The following is a 23098-nucleotide window of genomic DNA, read 5'->3' on the forward strand; positions in this document are numbered from 1 at the left end:
AAAGGACACAACCAAGTTTCGCTCACATATGTATGAGAAGACGCCATAAACACATAAACAAATCTTATTAAAGCCTCAAGGGGAGGCTTGGAATGAGAAGCAAAAATCCAATGTAGTTAATTACTAGATGAAGATGTTTATTAAATTTTAGATCAAATCAAGCATTATATTTATTTTTTTAGTAAAATACCCAAAAGGTATGTCTATGATTTCTACATTAAAAGGATCTAATGTTTCTCAAAAAAAATGTTCGTATTTTTCAGAAAATAATAAGTGTCTTACACAAATTTTCTTACATGCATTATTTGTAGAAGGCTTATGTTTTACGAAGATCGTCATTTACATCATGCCAATAAATTCATGAATAGTTTTTCGAACATTTCAAAGTAAATGTTAATATTTATTTTAGGAAAGACAAAATTGCAAAAATGGTCCCCGTGGTTTCTTATTTTATGTGGTTATGGTCCAAACGTTTGAAAAGTTGTAGATTTGTTCCTTTTCAACAAGTTTTATTGTGGTTTTGGTCCTTCATCCGTTAAGTTTAACTGGTTGGATGTTAACTTTTTTAAAATGACAATTTTACCCTCAGGGACAATTTTCACAGTTTTGTCTTTTATCATACCATAAGGACCATTTTTGCATACATTCTTTTTTATTTTATTGAAGTATTATATATTAATAAATATTATTTTTAATATATAATATTATATATTAATAAATATTATTTTTAATATATAATATTATATATTAATAAATATTGTTTTATTGTAATAATAATTTATTATAGTTGATAGAGTAATTCTTTTTATTGAGTTATTATATATTAATACATATAGTTTTTAATACATAATATTTATATCATAATAAATATTATATTATTGGATTATTAATTTCTTTTAGTTAATATTTTTAATACTTTTTTTTAAAATTATTTTTATTGGATTATTTATTTTATTTCTTTTAATTTATTATTTATTCATATACTAAATATTGTTTTATTGGATTATTAATTTATATTAGTTAATTCTCTTTTAAAAAACAATTGTCGAAATAATTATTTTATTGAATTATTATATATCAATACATATAGTTTTTAATATATAATATTTATATCATAATAAATATTATATTATTGGATTATTAATTTCTTTTAGTTAATTTTTGTAATTTTTTTTATACTATTTTTTATTGGATTATTATTTTTAATTTATTATTTTCTTCATATACTAAATATTATTTTTTTGGATTATAATAATGGTTCTTGTTAATTTTATTGGTTCCACCACAAAGTCCTGGGATACGCAAAATCGTCGTCTCTCATCATCGAAATCGTTAGGATCGTTATCAAACACTTTCATTTCATCTACCTTATAATGAGAAACTGTTGGGAAAATACCACCACCATCACTCGGTTACCACCACCACTTATAAATATTCTTGGGGTTTGTTGCGCATTATGTGGGATATGAAGGATTCCAGTGGATTATGAAGAGGTTGTCGCAGGTGGCTACCAACAACGCTGGGTGGAATAAGGTATGGTATCTATTGAACCTCAGATGAAGGTGTTTGGAGGTGATCCTGCTAGTTTTTGACGATGATAAACGATACTTTTACGTATTTCGACGACTTTGTGGTGAAACTAATAAAATTAAAAACAATTAATAGTATACATTCAAAATAAAATAATAATCCAATAAGATAATATTTATTATATTAAAAAATAATAAATTAAAATTATTATTTCAATAAATTAATAATTCAAAAAAACAAATTACAAAAATTAATAATCCAATAATGTATTATTTATTATGATGTAAATATTATATATTAAAAATAATATTTGTTGATATATAATAATCTAATAAAAAAGAATTGCTCCAACAAGAAGAAATTATAAAAATAATCAACCAAAAAAAATTAATAATCCAATAAAATAATGTTTCGTAATACGTAATAATCTCATAATATAATATTTATTATGATATAAATATTATATATTAAAAACTATATGTACTGATATATAATAATTCAATAAAAAAATTATTTCGAAAAAAAATTAAAAAAAATAATTAACTACAATAAATTAATAATCCAATAAAACAACATTTAGTATATGAAAGAAATAATAAATGAAAAGTAATAATACAATAAAAAATAATTAAAAATTATAAAAATTAACTAATAAATTAATAATCCAATAATATAATTTTTATTATGACATAAATATTATGTATTAAAACTATATGTATTGATATATAATAATTTAATAAAAAAGAATTACTCCAACAATTTTTTTTTAAATCAACTAAAATAAATTAATAATCCGATGAAAAAATATTTATTAATATATAATATTATATATTAAAAATAATATCTATTAATATATAATATTTCATTAAAATAGAAAAGAATGTATGTAAAAATTATCCTTATAGTATAGTAAAAGATAAAACTGTGAAAATGGTCCCTGGGGTAAAATTGTCATTTTAAGGAACTTAACGGATGAGGGATCAAAACCACAATAAAACTTGTTGAAAAGGACAAAATCTACAACTTTTCAAACGTTTGGACCGTAACCACATAAAATGAAAAACCATAGGTACCATTTTTGCAGTTCTGTCTTTAGGAAATGAAGTAAATACTTTATTGTACTAGCTTTGCAATTTATTGCTAGTACCGAATATCTTTGACCTTGGTCCACTTTCTAAAAAAACTTGTTATATTGTTTTTTTTTTTTTTTTTTTTTTTTTTTTTTTTTTTTTTTTTTTTTTTAAATTCAAATGTATACAATTTAAATCTTCATATAGAAGATGTATATCAAAGTTGAAAATTGTGTAATTCAAATTTGAAACAGCTCATTAAGTGTGTTTAATTCTCAAATTGTCAGCATTTATCAGTGTATTGCGGTCTATTGATGTCTAATAATGATTTTATCTAAATAAGTTAAATGCAGAAAAAAAAAATTATATTCATTATTTAAGTAAAATAAGAGAAAGCTGCGTCCAAGATATGAATTTCGTATACTTGAAAACATGTAGTTCTTCATAGTTTCACAACTAGTAGGTTACAACATACTATAAATTCGTTTTCTTTTTTCATTTTGTTAGAGGCATATACATTAGGTTTGCATCAATATTACTTATTGATGGACATAAATACAAAGTTATTAATAGGTTTTCATATGTTGTTACAAATCATACTTTACGTAGAAAAATGAAGTACATTGAGTTGTCATACGTCTCCTTGTTTGTGAAAATCGGACTTAATCATACGAGAACTACTTGTCCTAGTCATTGGAGGTTACAAAGACCTTTCACCATCCTTGTCGGATTTCATTATTTATGAATAACAATTTTATTTTTTTCATATAAAAAAACATCGATAAAATTAATACTTAGGTAATATTTATATAGTACATACACAATAAAAAAACATACATTTATTCCATCTCCCTCTTATTAAAATTGAACAAAACTTATAATTAGAATATCATTGATAAGTCATATATATTGATCGCAAAAAAACGTGAATTGGATAAAGGTCAAAACAAGTAACTTTTTAACATGCATGGGTTTTTAACTTTTTTTGATTGACCCATCACCATCAGTATATCTAATAATAAATAATTCATGAGCTAAATATGAATAAAAGAACTATGTTATTATAATCCAATTTTGATAATAAAATAAAGCATTATATATAAACAATTTAAATACATTTTTAAACAAATTTCGACTCGATTTCACTTATTTGATATGTTTCGTTACAGTCAATTTATTCATTTCATTGCCTATTATCATAAGAATACAAACCAATTTTACTTGGTTTATATGAATGAATTGGAATTATTTTATGCCTAGACATCGATTCAACTCATTTTCATACAAACATAGCACTTCTAAGAAAATATGAAAGTATTTCTAAGGAAATACAAATATATCTTGAATATTGAAGAAGCATATGTAGGTCACGAGCATGGTACCCAAAAATGAAAAGGAAATTAAAGAAAAAGTCATTGTCAATAGTAAAGGGACCAATAGGACTCTTATAGGCCTACCCAACCCTAGGATTAGGATAGGGGTACGTCAAGCCGGACAAAACGGGTTGCACCTTAATATCCGGTTTACATTTACTCCGCTAACTCGTTTTATCCGCCTCATTTTGTACTACTTTTCTCCATAAATAAGTTCGCTATTTAAGTTTTTGATACGAAAAAATTGTAGAAATGGTGCTGTGGTTTGGAGATCTTTTTGATAAGGTCTAAAAAAAAATAGTATAATATATATATATATATATATATATATATATATATATATATATATATATATATATATATATATATATAATACATTATAACGGAAATCTCATTGTTTCTGAAAATAACTTTAATATAATGATATTATTTTTTTAAAATATCCAAACGATTTAGCTAATCGTACAAGTAACAACCAATAAAATAATATTAAATTTATAATTTAATTTTATTTAGATGGAAAAGATAGGTAAAGATTCAAACTAAAAATATATTATACCTAAAATAAAGTTAATAAATCTTTATCTATTATACCAAATAAAAAAGTGTCCATATATTGTGGAAAATTGAAAATTCTAGATGGCGATTCAAATTTTAAAATTGAAGGTTACAATTCCGCTTTTATTATTGAGGTTAATACATGGATAATAGATTAAAATATGTATAATAATATTGATTATAATATTTATCTTTATTATACAAAATACAAAAAAATACAAGTTAATTATTAATATAGATTATTAATATAAAGTGAAAATGACCGACAAAGTTATAACAGTAATAAGAAATTGATAACGTGATTTTTATTATTAATTTGGACAATATTACAACCAAATATAAAGAAAAGAATAATTACACTTTGATACCCTAAAGAGTAATAATATTAACAATCTGATTCTAAACTACCAACTTAGTTTAATATTCCCCCGCAAGTTCAGGGCGGTTAGCAACCTGCAACTTGGAACGCAAAAACTCAAACTTCTGAGATGACAGGGGCTTTGTAAAAATATCAGCAATTTGGTCGTTTGTAGAGATGAACTTGACATTTAGTTTTCCCTGAGTTACTTGTTCACGAACAAAATGATAGTCAACTTCAACATGTTTAGTACGAGCGTGAAAAACTGGATTAGCCGTGAGATATGTTGCACCAAGATTGTCACACCAAAGTGTGGGTGCCGTGCTAACCAAACCAAGTTCTCGAAGCAAGGACTTCAACCAAATCAATTCAGCAACAATATCTGTAATAGCCTTGTACTCGGACTCTGTTGAAGATCGAGATACAGTTTTCTGCTTGCGAGCAGACCAAGAGATGAGATTCGAACCTAAATAGATAGCAAATCCCCTCGTGGATCGACGATCGATTGGGCAACCTGCCCAGTCAGAGTCCGAGAAGGCATGAAGATTGGAGTGCCAATTGGAATCTGAAAAGGCTTGAAGCTGATACCCCGTATTATGTCGAATCCATAACCCCAAGTCGATAGTGCCCTTAAGATAACGAAGGATGCGTTTGACACCGGCCCAATGGTTCTCAGTAGGAGCGTGCATGAACTGGCAGACTTTGTTAACTGCAAAAGCAATATCAGGACGAGAAAGAGTAGCATACTGAAGAGCTCCAACTGTCTGCTTGTAACGAGAAGGATCATCAAGTAAGGGGCTATCATCGGGTAACAACACGTGAGAAGTGCTCATAGGAGTTGATATTGGCCTGCAATCGGCAAGACCAGCATGGTGTAAGATCTCACGAATATATTTCCGTTGGGAAAGAACCAAGTCAGACCCCTTGTGAACAACTTCAACTCCCAAAAAATAGTGCAGCTCTCCCATATCCTTAAGTGCAAAAAGAGAATTGAGTTTCTGAATGAGTGAGTCAACAACAGTGGAGTTGTTACCGGTGATGATGATGTCATCCACGTAAACCAGAAGATAGACAAGAGAGCCAGATGAGTTTAGTATAAAAAGGGAGGGATCGGTTTTGGACCCATAAAATCCCAACTGATGAAGCGCAGTAGACAACTTTGTAAACCAAGCCCGAGGAGCCTTCTTGAGGCCATACAAGGACTTATGCAACAAGCATATGTGATCAGGTTTGGTTTGATCAATAAAGCCCGGAGGTTGGCGCATGTATACGGTTTCCTCAAGATCTCCATGAAGAAAAGCAGTCTGAATGTCTAACTGTCTGAGGGGCCATTTGTTGCTGACAGCTAGAGAGAGAACCGTACGAATGGTGGCGGGCTTGATAACCGGACTGAAAGTCTCATGATAGTCCACACCATGCTGTTGATTAAAGCCTTTTGCCACGAGACGGGCTTTGTACCTGGTAATCTTTCCATGTTCATCAGTTTTTACCCTGTAAACCCATTTACAAGCAACAATATTAGCATTAGAGACAGGGGGAACAAGGGTCCACATGCCATTCCTATGGAGTGCAGATAGCTCTTCGGCCATTGCTTGACGCCATTCTAAAGACTTGTTAGCAACGGTAAAGTTGGTAGGTTCAAGGGGAGGAGATGTGGAGGTGGAGGTGGTGTAGGCAGCGGGGTTGTATCGATCTGGTTGTTTAGGATTAGGGCGAAGGTTGGATGGCCGAGGCCGAGGAGCTGGTGGTGGAGGTGGTAAGTTGGTATTAGTTGGTGAAGGAGATTGAGATAATGATGGTGGAGATTGTGGTGATGATGGTGGAGACTGTGGAGGTCGGGTTGGTTCAGATGGAAAACCAGGTGGTGGGTCGGGAAAATTAGAGATGTAAGGAAAGGTAGAAGGTGGTGGAGGTATTGGTGAAGGCTGATAAGGAAAGACGTGTTCATTGAAGCGAACATGCCTAGCAATGTAGATCCGATCAGTGGAGGGATCAAGACAACGATAACCATGGTGAGCAGGGCTGTAGCCTAGAAAAACACAAGGAGTAGACCGGAATTCAAGTTTATGATGATTGTATAGACGAAGAAAAGGAAAAGATTGACAACCAAAAACTCATAAGAAGAAGTAATCAGGTTTACGTTTGAAGACATGTTCAAAAGGGGATTTGTTGGATGAGACACGAGAAGGGAGGCGATTTATGAGGTATACAGCTGTTTCAAAAGCAAAGTTCCAAAAACGTTGAGGAAGACTGGAATGAGCCAACAGAGAGAGTCCAGTTTCCACAACGTGACGATGACGACGTTCAACAAAGCCATTTTGCTCACTGGTGTGAGGACAAGACCGCCGATGAATGATGCCAAGGCTGCGACAGAGATTGGTGAGAGGGCGAAATTCACCCCCCCCCCCCCCCCCAGTCAGATTGAATACATTTTAGTTTAGTGTTGAATTGACGTTCAGTCATGGTGATAAAGTTTGTGAGAATGGGGTGAACATCTGATTTTTGAGTTAAAGGATAAATCCACATATAACGAGTATAATGATCAACACACAAAATAAAATAACGATGACCATCAAAGGATGGTTCAGGAGAGGGACCCCAAACATCACAATAAACAAGATCTAAAATATTAGTGCTATGAAAGGTAGAATCAGGTAAAGATAGTTTTGATGATTTTCCACATTGACAAGAAGAACATAGATTATTTGATAATTTGTCCGAAACAGGTAAGGAACAATGAGAAACAATAGAACGAAAAACTTGAGCATGAGGATGTCCTAAATGTTGATGCCAAATGTTTGAAGAGGCTTTGACAGTAGTGAAAGCAGCCTTGGGCAGTGACTTGAGTTGTGGAAGACGAATGGAGTACAAACCCTGCTCACTGGGACCCGAAAGGAGGGTAGTGCGAGTAGACTCGTCCTTCACAACAAAATAAGAAGAATGAAATTCAAAGAAAACATTGTTGGCAAGACAAAATTTTTGAACAGATAAAAGATTTTGTTTAAGTTGAGGAACATGAAGAATGTTAGATAAGGTAAAAGTTTTGTTTGGTGAGTAGATTTTAGATGAACCAATGTGACAGATGGGTACAGAGTTACCGTTACCAACAAGTAAAGAGTCATTACCATAGTAGGCCTCTGAGCTATCCAAGCTAGATAGGTCTGGAGTGGCATGATGAGTTGCACCGGTGTCGGGCTTCCAAGTAGGTCCAGATGTGTCAGCCTCTGAGCGTGTTGTAAAATTAGCCTGTGAAACAGGTTGAGACTGGTTCGAATGAGCTGGACACTGAGATGGTAAGTGTCCTATACCACACCTGTTGCAATGACCATAGACGGTGTTTTGGGTGGAGGCCCAAGAAAACTGTCGTGTGCCACTGCTGTCCCGAGAGCGATTAAAACCACCACGTGAGTTGCCACGAGAAGAGCCACGAGATCCACGACCGCCTCGATTATTATTGAAAGACCGAGAACCAAAATGAGCTTGAGGCGTGGAGATTGAATGGGGTTTAGTTGATAACCCAGCTGAGTGGCCATCAGTTGAATACTTTGTAGTTGTTGTTGAAGATGATCAATATTTGGCTGTTGAATCGAAGGAGTAGCAACTGATGATGATTGTGTAACCAAAAAAGTATTCGCCAAGAAAGCTTGGGGAGTGGCAGTCATCATTTTTGTGAAGACATAATCATGATCGCATAGAAGGCCATGTAATTCATTGAAGCTGACAGGAGGCACACGAGCCAATAAGTTGGCCTTGAGACCATTGTATTCCTCTCGAAGTCCTGTAAGAGTGAGCATTACCAGATCTTTGTCCTTTACTGGTTCTCCAATGTTAGCAAGAGCAGTAGCAAATTCTTGAGCTCTGCTAAGATATTCAGCCGATTTTTCATCACCCTTCATGGTGATTCTCAGAAGTTGACTTTTAAGAGTGAATTCATGAGATAAAGTAACAGGAGCATAAGCCCGTTCAAGTGACAACCATACCCCGCGTGATGTTTTTCCCTGAATATGCTGATAGGAGTCTTCAGAAACTGTTGAGATGATGAGCATACGGATGTGGGCATCATTACAGATCCATGGGACGTAGCTTGGATTATCGGTAATTACAGAATCATTGGTGACTTTCTGTTCAGGGCAGGGTACAGTTCCATCAACATAGCAAAAAAGATTATGAGAGGTGAGGAAGGATTCAATCATGGATCTCCAATAGCCATAGTTGGTTGGTTTGAGAGAAAAGGAGAACTTGTGAGAGTTGTGAATCGTTTTCTCCTGATTTGAAAATTGAATTATTGATGCCATGAGTTGTAATTGGTGATTCAGGGCTCACGATTACCTGATTGCTGTTGATTGGCAGGAACAGAGACTGTAATTGCAGTCTGAATTTTAGGGTTGCCGCTCCAACTGGGATTAGGGTTAGAGGAAAGTACGCTCTGATACCATAACAGTAATAAGAAATTGATAACGTGATTTTTATTATTAATTTGGACAATATTACAACCAAATATAAAGAAAAGAATAATTATACTTTGATACCCTAAAGAGTAATAATATTAACAATCTGATTCTAAACTACCAACTTAGTTTAATAAGTTATTCATTATTATTATTTTTTTTTTTAAATTTAAAACTTTTACTTTTTAAATAAAGTGGTAATAAGAATTATTATACATATATACACGTTATTTATATCAAATCTAAAAATAAGAATTATCAAAAATAATTTCAATATGAAGAAAATAAAACTATGCATTTTACATTGTTTATTATTATTATTTTTATATTTGAAAATATTTGACAAAACAAGAAAGTATGTCTTAAATAAAAACAAACCGAAAGATTAATAATTCTTGACAATAAAAATCAAATATATCTAATTTAAATTGACGGAAAACCGACTATTTTAATAAAACTATATTGATTAATACCCAATAAATTATTAAATACAAAGATTTCATATTATAACTTAATATGTATACCACAAAAAACAATAGAAAAATATGGATAATATAAAAAAATCTTGTAAAAGGACTAAATGTATAATTTGCCATATTTTTTTTAAACTCGAAAATATGGACATATTTTGATTTTTAATATTTTACCCAAAACAATAATAGAATTTTATTTTTAACACAAAATAATAATGCAACTTATATGTCAAAAGAAAACAACATACAAAATACTTTTAAACTAAAAATCATAACTTTAATTTTGACGAAAGATAATAATAAATTTTTATTTTTAACCCAACAATGCACAATCATCGTCTACTTCATTGTGTTATTTATGGATTTTTACATGTTTCTGCAATGAAACAAATCGTCGCAAGAAATCTATTTATTGAAGTTTTTAACTTTCGTTTAAAAACTATTCACCGAAATGAAACTAATTGCTGAAACAAAGTTATTGCCGCCCGTCGCATTGCGCGGGTAGATGGCTAGTATATATATATATATATATATATATATATATATATATATATATATATATATATATATATATATATATATTGATTTGATGGTTTAGTTGTGGTTTTGATACTATTTTATTAATTTTAACACTTAGCTATTAACTTTTTTAAAAATAACAATTTTACTAAAAAGATTATTTCATTTTTGTAGTTATTATTATTATTTATTTTTACAAAATTACAAGTATCATTTCTGCAATTCTTTATTTTAATTTTATTAGATTATTATACATTAATTCTTTTTTTTTTTTTTTTTTTTAATTTCATCGTTATTGGATTAGTTATTTTATTTGATTATTATATATTAGTTAATTATAGTTTTAATATATAATATTTATATATTAATAAATATTACATTATTATATTATTAATTTATTGGTATGAGTTATTCGTATGTTCAACTAGTGAGAGCCAAAGGCATTGATCCTCAGTCTCTTTGTCCTATCAGGGTCGGTAATAGGATTTCTACGTCCTTTTGGCAGGATGCATGGATGGGTGACGTGCCTCTTGTTTCTATTTTTCCAAGAGTATGTACTCTAACTTCTTTTAGACATGTGTATGTCAGTGATCGAGTTTTTAAGGGGTGGGAGCCAAGTACTCTTAGACGTATCCTTAGAGGAGGTGTTGGGTAGAAACAGTGGGATGAATTTATTTTACTTTTACAGGATTTCCATCTCCAATCTATCCCTGATAGTTTGTGTTGGAGTGTTGACTCATATGATACTTTTTTTTTCAGCTCGAAGATAAATTGATGGCATTATGTTTTTCTCTGGAGGTTCTGAGACACGGTGGAACAATTAGATGCCCATTAAGATCAATATTCTTATGTGGATGATCAATTTACTCAACATTCTGATTAGAGAACATCTTTGTCATAGGGAGTATGTGTCCCGTTTGTTCCTCTTCAGTGAAGACGATTGACCATATTTTTGCAGGTTATATCGAGTTGATTGATTTATGGTCACATATTGTTGTTTGGTGGGACTTCTGAGTTCCTTCTTACCTTTTAATGGAATCTCTTATCTCGTGGTCTGATTCTATTTCTTTGAGAGTTGGTCAGTGAAAAACCTTCAATGTAGTGATTATGACTTCCTTTTGGTGCATTTGAAATTTCAGAAATTCCTTGTTATTTGGAGTGGCTGCACCTACGAAATCCTTGATTTTTAATGATGTTGTTTATAGGATATTTTTTGAATTTCTAATAGGTGTTCTAAAGCCAATATTAGTTTGAGTTTTTGGTTTCATAATCCTATTTATGCCACAATTTTTGATGTAATGTTTTTGTTCTAGCTTCATGTTATCTTTAATAAAATTATGTCGTTCCATATATATATATATATATATATATATATATATATATATATATATATATATATATATATATATAGGATTAAAATTATGCCGTTCTAAAATTTGACTCTTTTTTAATTGGAATCAAACATAACCTAAACAAGTCATCCTAACACTGATTAATCAGTACTAGCATGCAAATCTACAAGCTCATTCAACAGACATACAAAAGTATCTCTCCAAGCATGATATCATGCAGTCTTGAGAAGATCCTTAGCCCTAATATAGAATGCGATTCACAAATTCACAAATCAAAGCATAACATAAACATGTATGGGTATTTTGGCAAAATTTACTTGAGCTCGGTTGACTGCATGCACCACACCCCTTTCTTTTATTAGAGAACACTTTGTGTAAAATATTTCCTTTTCCAAAAAATTTACCAAATCCCCAATTTGAGTTCAGACACACTCAAGAGTATGCATGAATCCCTCAAAACAAGGCTCAAATACCAACTTGTAACGTCCCAAAAACTAAGACAAAAAATTTCATTTTAATAATAATAATAAAACCATCATCCAAATATGTTTATAAACCCATAAAATAAAATCAAAGTATGACAATAATCATCTAAGTACATCAAATTAACAAAATGAGGAACGACGTTTGTTTGCGATGCGATCATCCTGAGCCCTTCCCATTCGATCTAGAAGAAATTGAAACATAAAATGAAAATCGTAAGCACGAAGCTTAGTGAGTCCCAAAAATACCTCATACCATACATATAAAACATACAATAGGCCATGCCCCACATCCATCGGGCCTCGCCCAACATCAAGCCCCGCTTTGAACAGATCTGTCAATAACATGAGATGAGCCCACCTTCATCATATTTATTAGGCCCGACTGGCATCGGGCCCTGCCCAACATTCATACAGACACATAAAACACATGCAAGAATCTCTAAATTTAATAACATATAATACCCTCATCAGGCCTTGCCTGGCATCGGACCCCGCCCGGTATATATATCACATAACATACATGTAAGAGTCACATATACAACTAGCATCATAATCATAATAACCATGGGTCGGCGTTGGTGCCTTTGACCCGCCAATCACAGTGAGGAGACTCATCACAAACTGCTGAACATCTTAGATAAAAGCTCGGACTACTAATCCGAAAAATCCCCACACTAAATAATTGGGCCATAATCCATAAATAGGAATCTATTTCATTTGTCTAACTCCTAGAGTAAAAGACTATTTTACCCCTTCCTTACTTGGCCTAATAACTGAGGCCCAACCCAACGGCTCTAAATGCCCAACATCGCCCAAATTCACAAATGAGGCTGAAAGCCTATTATGTGCCTAGATCCACAAAGACCCAATGCCAAACGATAGCCCAAAGTCCAAAAATGATCTAATGCCATAGAAGAATAGGGTCCAAGCCCAATTAAAACAAAGCCCAAATAATCCAAGCCCACAAACTTCATTGACCCATTGTTAGTGTACGCTCGACGCACCTGGCTCATACGCCTTGCGTACGTGACTGATCTGGAAAAAGGCTCACATCCAGTACGTCATGCATACTTAGGAGTACGCCCAACATACCGGCCTGAATCCAATTTCTTGCCCAAAATTCTTAACTACTTAAGAACTTAACGTCCAATCCTCAAATCATCGTCATACCAAGGCCATAAACCATAAAGTCGAAGACTTTAAGCCATTGCATGGTTTAAACTACCCCAAAGTCCGAATCTAGCATTCTAACTCCATTAAGAAGAACATCAACCTTTCATGGTTGAGCTAAACCCGTCAAGTTATGATTTTTATGTACTAGGGACCTCAGAAAAGCCAAGATCTAATATCCCAAGCTTTTGGAGTACCCCATACTTCCAAGTATGGCTTAGAGGACCCAAAGTTATACAAATAAAGCCCAAAACTAGATTTATCATAAGGAACCATCAAGTTAAGAACTTTATGCCTCAAATAGCTTGAAAAGTTGATGAAGATTCTGGATCTTTAAGCTCCAAGTCCACCAAAGATTCATCACCAAGCTTCACCTCAACCACGGCTCATAACCACTCAAATGAGGGTTATGGTTTCTTTCTTACGGTTTCGAGAGGTGGAGGCTAATCATAAGAAAGCCCCAAGGCAACCTAAGGTGTTTAAATATGGCATAAACCATAAAAATTAGGGTTTGTCCCAACCAAACTATGTCCCGCATAGTCCTACATACGCCCCACATACGTGGGCGCCTCCACAACCAAATTTACAAGCCAATATGCCCAGCATACTCGGCTGGGGACTAATTTTCAAAGGTCTTAAATTAAAGGATAAATGGGAAAATATTGAAATGCAATGTTATAAAATTCAAGTATCAAATACAAATATGTGAAGATCTGTGTATCATAAAGTCTCAAAAACATAACATCAAAGGATTTGTACAATCACGCATTAGCATTTCCTTGATAATCTGAAGTACTTAAAACAGGAAACTTAAACCGTAAGCACGAATCTTAGTTAGTTTTCCCAAGGTACCACCAGACAAACATATTACAACCTATGTATTGGGTCCACAACTAATAGACTGAATTACCCATGAGTCCACAACATGAGTCTAGCTTGCCTTTCGACCCACAAATAATGTCTGGCTTATTCCCAAGCCCACAACATAAGTCTGGCATGCCTTTCCAGCCCACAACTTGTGTAAGGCTTACTCTTGAGCTTAAAACATAAGTCGGACTTGCCTTTATGGCGCACATCTTATGTCTCGCTCCCCGGTTTGTTGGCCTTTGCACAAAGAAATGTTGCTGCAACCCAACCACACTAAGTCAATATATGCAACAGATAAACATATAACTAGCAAGAAGATAACCATACAGATATATAGATCACTACCACATAGCAACATTATATATACCCGACTAAAAGCTAACATATCACTACAATATAGCAACATCCTATATATAATCTTACCTAGGGCACCCGCCCTGTATCGGACCTTTATCCGGAATAACATACTAGCATACAGTGCCTAGGGCTAACCCCCGGGTCTTCCTACTTATAAACCATATGGGCTGGCATTTTGGCCGTAGATCCATTCACATAATGAGGAGACTTACCTTGCACTGTTGAACCCTTGATGATATACCTCTAGCTGCTATCTGCCAAATCCCAAACTACTGCTCCTTCGGCTCCTGGAGCTCAAAATGGCCTGAAATAAAACCATAATCTTGGATCTACTGCTTCCCATTCGATCACCACCTTGATAATCTCTTCACTTGCTTAGAAATGGCTTTACACACCCAAAATGCTCTCTAATGACCCCCAAGGTTTCAAGAACACTCAGGAGAGGTTTAGGGTTTCGTGGTGGTTGTATGAAGATAAGATGGAGGCTGTTAACCTGGGTGCTATGTTCTTTATATAGTGGCTTGGCCCTAAAATTAGGGGTTTTGAACACTGGGCATACTTCCTGTACTGTGGGCGTACGCCTTAAGCACCTGCGATCCTTTTACCTTTATATGTTGGGCATAACCCGGCTTATGCTGGGTGTACCCACGCACCTCTCACTTTGCGTGCATGGTCCTTTTTGCCAACTTTTCCATTAAGGGACCATTAATGTCAATAACTTCAAAGTGCTATAATTCCTTCATTCTAAGTCCGTTTCTGATGAACTTTATATCTATAAAAAGGTAGAGAGAAGCCCTAAACTTCTAGCAACACTCCTCGGTCCAAACTTCTCAAATAAAACTTAAAGCCTTTAAAAGACCAAAACGCCCCTAGCGTTGGCCTCTGAAATCCATAAATGATTATTTTTAGATCTGGGTATTACAACTCTCCCCCATTTGAACTAGACTTCGTCCTCTAAGTCTACTACGGCCAATCTCCTTCAACCTGCTCACAACATCTTTACCCGATGCATACATCCTCAGCTAGGTCCGATCCTCGAAGGACCACTTCCATTGACCTTCCATCCGGTCTTTCAGTTGCACCAATCCTTGATGATAGATCCTTGAGAGCACTCCGCTCATCATCAATCTTGGGAACATAACTTTTCATAACTGCCATTACTTCCGGTACTCCCCGAGTACCTATACCCAACATCTAAGGGGTTCACCCCTTTAACCTGCGCGATCACATCCTTCCCAAGGCAATAGAACTCAACCAACATCCCTTCCTTTCTATGCGAAGGACATACCCCTCACTGTATTTGCGTCCCCAGCCACTTCCAGTGCTGGTTACTTCTCTGATATACACTGACTGATTTCTCTTAATATATCCTGGAGCTGAAGACCCATCACAACAAGTGGATCAGATAATCCTTCGAGTAAAAGACTCATCCCTACAATGGTTAGACTCATACGAGAGCTACGTAACAGAGTCAAACCCTTCCCTCTAAGATTATTTAACCCTGCTGTAAGAGGCATAGCACTCCCCGGTCAACTAGATACCCCACACCAACTTCTCTTATGATTGCTGACCCTGACTGAAGATTCTTCTATCTCTTATCCGCCTTCTGGATGAACCGAGACCACCCTGGTCCCAAGTAATCTGCCATTAATTGGGTTACCGGACTCCTACCGGTTACTAAATCCAATCTCAATCGTGTAGTTGCTCCCATCGACTCTCGAAGGAAACTTCAACTATCTAAAACTGTTCTATATGCTCTAGGATCCTCGATCCCCTAACCTGACCCTAAGGTCTCTACCAGGTTCCACCTGCACCGCTACCAACATACGAGCCTCGCCTACGGGTCTCACCCAACTATATCTTGGAGCGGCCTCTCCCAAGGTCTCTCCTCTCTAGGGCTATGCAGGCCAACTCCATACTAAATCTCAACGAACTATCCTTTCTTGATTTCTATTTTGCTAACTAGGAGATACGGGCCTCGCCCACCCTCCACTAACTAGGAGATACAGGCCCTCGCCCACACTCCTCTAATTTGTTACTAATAAACGTTGCAGCTGTCTTGCAGTCATACCACACTCTCCATGCAGGGTGTTACATTATACCTCTAGAACAAAGATCAAGATGAACAAAGTCTAGATCTACAACCTCCAATACAACTAACACTTCTCCAATGAGTTCCTTCTTCTCCAAGATGCACCAAGCACACTCCAAAGCACTAAAAACACCTTTTTTTTAGCTTATAAGGCTCAAACCAGGGTTAGGGTTTCATGGGAGGACGTTAGAGACGTGGAGGCTAAGAATGGTAAGGGTTTGGGGGAGCTAAGGAACTTAAATAGGACTCAAAAACCTCACATTAGGGTTTAGGATCTGATCACGTACGCCCGACGTACTCATGGTATGCCCAACGTACCAAGTGGATCCCCTATGATCCGCCTTGACTAGTACGCCCTACATACGCCTCGTACGCGGCTTAACCCAAAACCATCCTAACTTGAAACGGTCGTAACTTCTTCATTTCAACTCCATTTTTGATGTTCTTTATATCCACGGAAAGGTATTGAAGAACCCCATGATATTATTTAGGTATCTTGGACTATAAAATTTTCAAATAAAAATCCATATTTGATGCAAGAACCCGACCTATGACTTTCCATTTTCTACCCTTCGGCCCAGAACACAATTTAAAAGTTAATATCGCACAAACATTATTTCCTCGTTCCAAAAGGTTTAAACATTACCTCCTTAAGGTCGAAATCCTTTACACAATTGACATCCAGCCCACGATCCTGAAATAACAAATGACAGGAAACAGGATTCTACATCTTCCAATGGGCCGGCGAAGAGGTTGCTCATTTTCAAGATCGAGCGGATCAACATTGATGTCGATGTGTGTTCACCTGTCTGATTATTGGGAAGCTATGTCTGGGTTTCTTTAACGCTTTAAACAATAAGAGGTTTGTGAATTTCCTTCCATTTGCTCTTTCCATTTTGGAGCGTCTTTCAAATTTAGCTATAATTTCACATACGGAAAAGCTTTGCGGGTTGGCGTTGTTTTTTTCAAATTGATCCAAGTCCACCTTTTGACTCGCTTTTACGTATGTTTTGGAGGTTGTTGTAAATTCCTCCAAATTTTGTGCACTTTAATCGATCATCGCGCCACTTCAAGCTAATTTAATCGGGATTTCGACTTTCACTTCCTGTTTACGCATAAAACACACTTTGAACTTTCTACCAAAACATTTGAAGATTTGATTATCTCCTTCAATTGGGTCTTGGGAAGCCAAAACCCACTCCTTCGCTAGCTTTTCTTCTTCCTATCGTCCATGGTACCCTTTCTTGGGTAGTGGGGAGGGCCATTTTTTTTTCCTTTTTTCTTATTTGGTTGAGGTGGTGGTGGTGAAGGTTTTGTTTCTGAAACAAAATCCGGTGAAAGAGGTGGTTGTGATTGTGAACGTGGTGGTTGTGATTTTTGTGGTTGTGATAATTGAGGATGGATATGTTGTTGGAATTATTGGAATTGTTGAAATTACTAGAATTGTTGTTAAAAGGCAAGGAAATGTTGGAATTGTTTATAAAAAGTGGTGTTTGTTGGATAGAGAAACCATTTTGCAAGAAATTCATAAAACCACATTAAGGTGAATCAATGGTCTGGACTAAGGGTTGTATCTAATGAAAAAACGTTATCGGGTTTGCCGTTTTTAAAGTTGGGGGGGGGGGGGTATTTTGGTTGGGTCCATGGTTTTTGGTTGTAAAAAGATTGTGTTTAATTGTGTAGTAGAGAATGAATAGAATGGTGGGAAAAATAAGGTTGTATGGTTAGGTTTTTATAGGTAAAATTGTTATGTAAAATTGTTATAAAAAAGAATTAAATTAATTTTTTTTTTCAAAATTTAGTCGTTGGAACAGGTAGTCAAACGGTCAAAAAAAGGGAAGGCCCTCATTGGGCATCACTACTCGTCGTCCGCACAACGAATCTCCACAAAAATGACGAACCACAACTAAGACTGATACTGGAGTTCTCACATCGTGTGAGTGTATGCTCACGTCATGAGTTCTGAAATTCAGCAGATTTTAATTAATGTAGAAAAATAACTTTTTGCGGATTTTACCCTACAAAAATGATCAACTAACCTAAATCAATTAAGCTAATAACTGAAATAGTCGTTCCCCGGCAACGACGCCAAAAACTTGATGTGCACAAGTTATACCTATTTAGCTTTAAATTTATAAACCTAACTAATTGTCTACTAATGCACTTATAGGCAGTATACCTAGTCAGTTTATAGTATAGTAAAGTAAGTTGGGCATCGAAGATAGGGAACAGATTCAATATACTAAAAAATTAATCTAAAAAAAAATAAATAAAAAATGAGTTTTTATCTGATTTTGCAAGTTAAGATTAACTTAAAACTAAACAAACACTTAACTAAGAGCGGTTGTTATCAAGGTATTAAAAGCACTTTTGGTTAGTTTTAAATTCACATTTTCCTATGTTTAGTCCTTATTTATAGATTAACAAAGTTGGTTACTACAATAGATATTATTAGCAATCTTGATTAGATCTCCATAGATTTTTATCAATTTATGAACTACTATGTAATGATCATATACAAGCAAAAACATAATTGACTGTTAATGACAATTTAGCTATGTAAGATATATCTAAGGTAAATATCTACAATCAAGATGATTTACCAAACACAATTATGATCAAATCATGTTCTCTAACACATTTAAAGTTGTTGTCTTTATTACATAATCTAAGATTTGATGAATCCTAACTCTAATAGTTTAATGATCATAAACTACTAGGTGATCAAGCTCATGTACTCTAAACTGAGAATTTAACTACACTTAACTCGAATGTAAGCAACAAAGAATAAATCTTTAACATGCTAGCAATCGATAATCAACCACAAACTAAATCCAACTTCATATAATCCATAACATAAGAATCTAACTCATAGTTTTAGGTTTAACTAAATGAAAGTCTACTAATTTAGCTACTCATGGTAGTAATTAAACACAAAAACACAATAGGAATATAGCTAAACATGATCAAACCAAATGTGTAATGTGTTATCTTGATTGGATCTTCAAATCTCTTAACTTTAAATGAATCGTTCCTCCAATAGTTGAATCTCGCAGGTTTCTGGCTTCTGACTTTGACTAACTCTTCAAAAGAATCCTCTCTAACTCTCTAAATCGAATATAACAAGGGGTATTTATAGATTCCTTAAAAATGTCCCTCACGTAGTGAGAATTCCTTGTGAGAACCATCATATAAATCGTGAATGGCAAGGAATTTAGCTTCCATGTATTTATATTTTAGAACCTTTGACTTCTCACGTCTTGTGCAATAAGGCTCACGTCGTGAGTTCCCTTCCTTTTAAGCTCCATTTAGCTCCCCACTCAGCTCCAGTCCTTCCAGGTTCCAATATTCATCACTTCTGGTCCTTTTTCCTCAAGAATGTCCTATTTGGCTGCAAAATGTAATTCAAATCAATAAGTATCAAATATCTATGCAATTAACCAAAATATAACTTAAAATGTATTAAAATAATGCCTATATATACATAAATACATACATACATATATATATACACACACACACACACACACACATATATATATATATATATGGGAATATTAAAATACCCCACACTTGTCTTTTGCTTGCCCTCAAGAAAAACTATTCTTTTAAGTTAAACATCCATCACCAACGTCACATAAGACAATTCATTTAGAACCTAATCATTATACCAAGACCGTAATGTGCGTATATGTGTCTAAATTTCCTGCAGACTTTATAATCCTAAATACTCATAATCCTTATGAACATTCACCCCTTAGATTGTATGACGTTCAAATTTTCAACCCTCCGAATCCATCATCAGAAAACTTTCTTAACCTGAAGGTATTTTTGGTTAAACTCCCAAGAATACATATGGTAAAATAACCCAGATAGAAAAGATTACAACTTTGATACCATAATGAAGCTCTTGGAATTCATCTCTTCTTTGATATTTTCTCTTTGATTTCTTTGAATTCAACACCTTTTTTGGTTTAATTTTTGGCATCTTTAATTTTTGATTCTTCAGAACTTTTGGATCTCTTGATCTTCATACTTTGATAGATCCTTTCAAAATTCTTTCAACTTTTGCAACTTTCTCTCTCTCTCTCTCTCTCTCTCTCTCTCTCTCTCTCTTTTTTAAATATACCTCACTTTTTTTCGCTCAAATCTAAAAACACTAAAAAGAAAACATATGCTTAAGCAAGATAGCTTAACTTCAACCTTTCTTGGTAAATTATATTAGTCTAAGATGCAATAACTACATAAGCTTTCCTGAATACATTTATGGTCATGCTGCAAAACTTTTTATATCATTCAAACTAGCAGATTACCTTTTATATCGCATGACTTTTCACTAGGACTGGGAAGCCACAAATACACTATAACATATGTTGGCTTAATTAAACATTTGAGTTCACATTGAATCGTCTCACACAATACTTGCAACTTAAGTTTCTTTTCTTTTTTTTTAGTTATCACTAGATTCCAAATTAGACCATTTTTCAAGTTTATAAATTTTAAAAAATTTCTAATCTAGCAATTTTTATTTTCCAATTTAAATAGTAATTTCTTTTTTGACCCATTACCCTATATTTATTTCATAAAATACCCTCATTGTATTCATAAAACAATTTAAGCACATAAAAGTAGTAAAAAGGAGAAAAAGGAACAGACTCCCCTGGGGTAGTAGTGGCGAGATCGAGTTCTTAAAAGTGTGTGGAAAGTTTGAACATCTTGAATTTGTACTGGAACTGGACTTTGAATGTGCCGACCAAAAATTTGAAACTAAATACTTCCATCTTCTAAAAGTGAGGTGTAACAAGTTTTCAAATGTAATTTTAAATGTAGTCAGAATGTGGGAGAGCATATGCCATGTTTTAAGGTAGATAGAATGAATAGAGGAACTTTGAAATAACAGAATATCGTAACATTGAGCTGCTCATGTCGTGAGTAAAGAATCTCAGGTCGTGAGTATTAAACAGATCGCAAAAACATCACTTATACTTGAGGGTTCACGACGTGAGAGTATAAAGCTCACATCGTGAGAATTGGGCATCCTCAAAACAGTTTCTAGTTTTAAACCTTAGATAGGGGTTTTAAGTTCTTAACTGTTTTAATACCCTTTTATTAACTTCTAAAATTCTGTAAGTCTTTCTTGATCTCTAATCTCTCTTCCTTTCCTTTCTCACATGTTTTTCACCCCATACTTATTAGAAAAGGTGGTATTCAGCACTAAAATTCTAACACACTCGACTCTCCATTTTAGTTTTCTCACTCGATATGTTAACAATTCCGACTTTGAAATGGATTGGTGGGTACACCTCTAATGGGAAGCTCCTAAAATTGTTATTGTTAAGGTTGACCCCGGTCTTATTTTCCTCATACATTCCTATGCTCCCGTTGTCTCGGCTTCTTCTCGGGTTGTTCAAGTGGCTCACCTTCATCATCAACCGGTATACTCCAATGTGACCCCATATTCACAATAACATTCATTGACTCTAAGTAACTCACAGAAAGATCATCCCCTTCTTTGCATGTCAATGTGCGACTGAAGCTTGGTATGAAAATACCATATGATTTTGCCAAGTGAGTGACAAAATGCCGACCCGCTATTGGACTCCCAACTCTCAAGTTCACTGCTTTAGTCCCCTAAATATTGCATCGGAAAATATGGAATATTGCAACAAACCACCGATGCTATAATATACCATACCAAAAAATGAAACTTGTGACCTTGTCTCCATGCTTTTTATGGTTAATGGAAAATACCATGAGCGGTAAATAAGGCGGAGAATGGGTAACTGAATTGGACTTTCTTGTGACACCCATAAATGAAACCTCTCGTTTGCAACCGTTGACCAAAATTCATACCTACTTACCTCGGCCGAGTGGTCAATTGCAGTCGCCCTCAAGAATGTATTAAAAATCAGAGTAATTATTTCATGTTGCTCGTATAACCCCATTCTCCATGAAAATTCGGCAAAACTGCACTCTCGATATTCGCCCCCAAGACAAAAACCTAGAGCCCTAGTATAATAAGGATCCTTCGTATTTTCTTTAAATGAAACTATCAAAAAATTCAATGTGTAATTCCTTGAAAACCGGTTCGCTTATGGAAAATAAATTGTTCCATCCATTGCAGGTTAAAGAAACAAAATCCCCCTCAATTTTTTTGTTAGATATGGATTCAAACTTTCCATGATTCCAATCTCTTTTGGCTTCGCCCAATCAATGGTTGGGGAAATGGAAATTTCTTGGTTGTACAGCTACCTCAACTTATTCGTGTAATTTTTCAATAAGCCATGAGGAAGGTTGTTGGGAAGTCTATACAACGGGTGTAGTTCAAAAACATTTCCTTAGAATTGCTCATTGCTCCTACTTGGTCCCATTTTTGCTATAAAATCAAGTAACAAACAAAACCACAAAAAAAAAAAAAAAAAACAAAGCAAAATTATTAAAAATAG

The sequence above is a fragment of the Lactuca saligna genome, chromosome 7 (genome assembly GCF_052625555.1).
Source record: "Lactuca saligna cultivar CGN05327 chromosome 7, ASM5262555v1, whole genome shotgun sequence".
Lineage (NCBI taxonomy): Eukaryota > Viridiplantae > Streptophyta > Magnoliopsida > Asterales > Asteraceae > Lactuca > Lactuca saligna.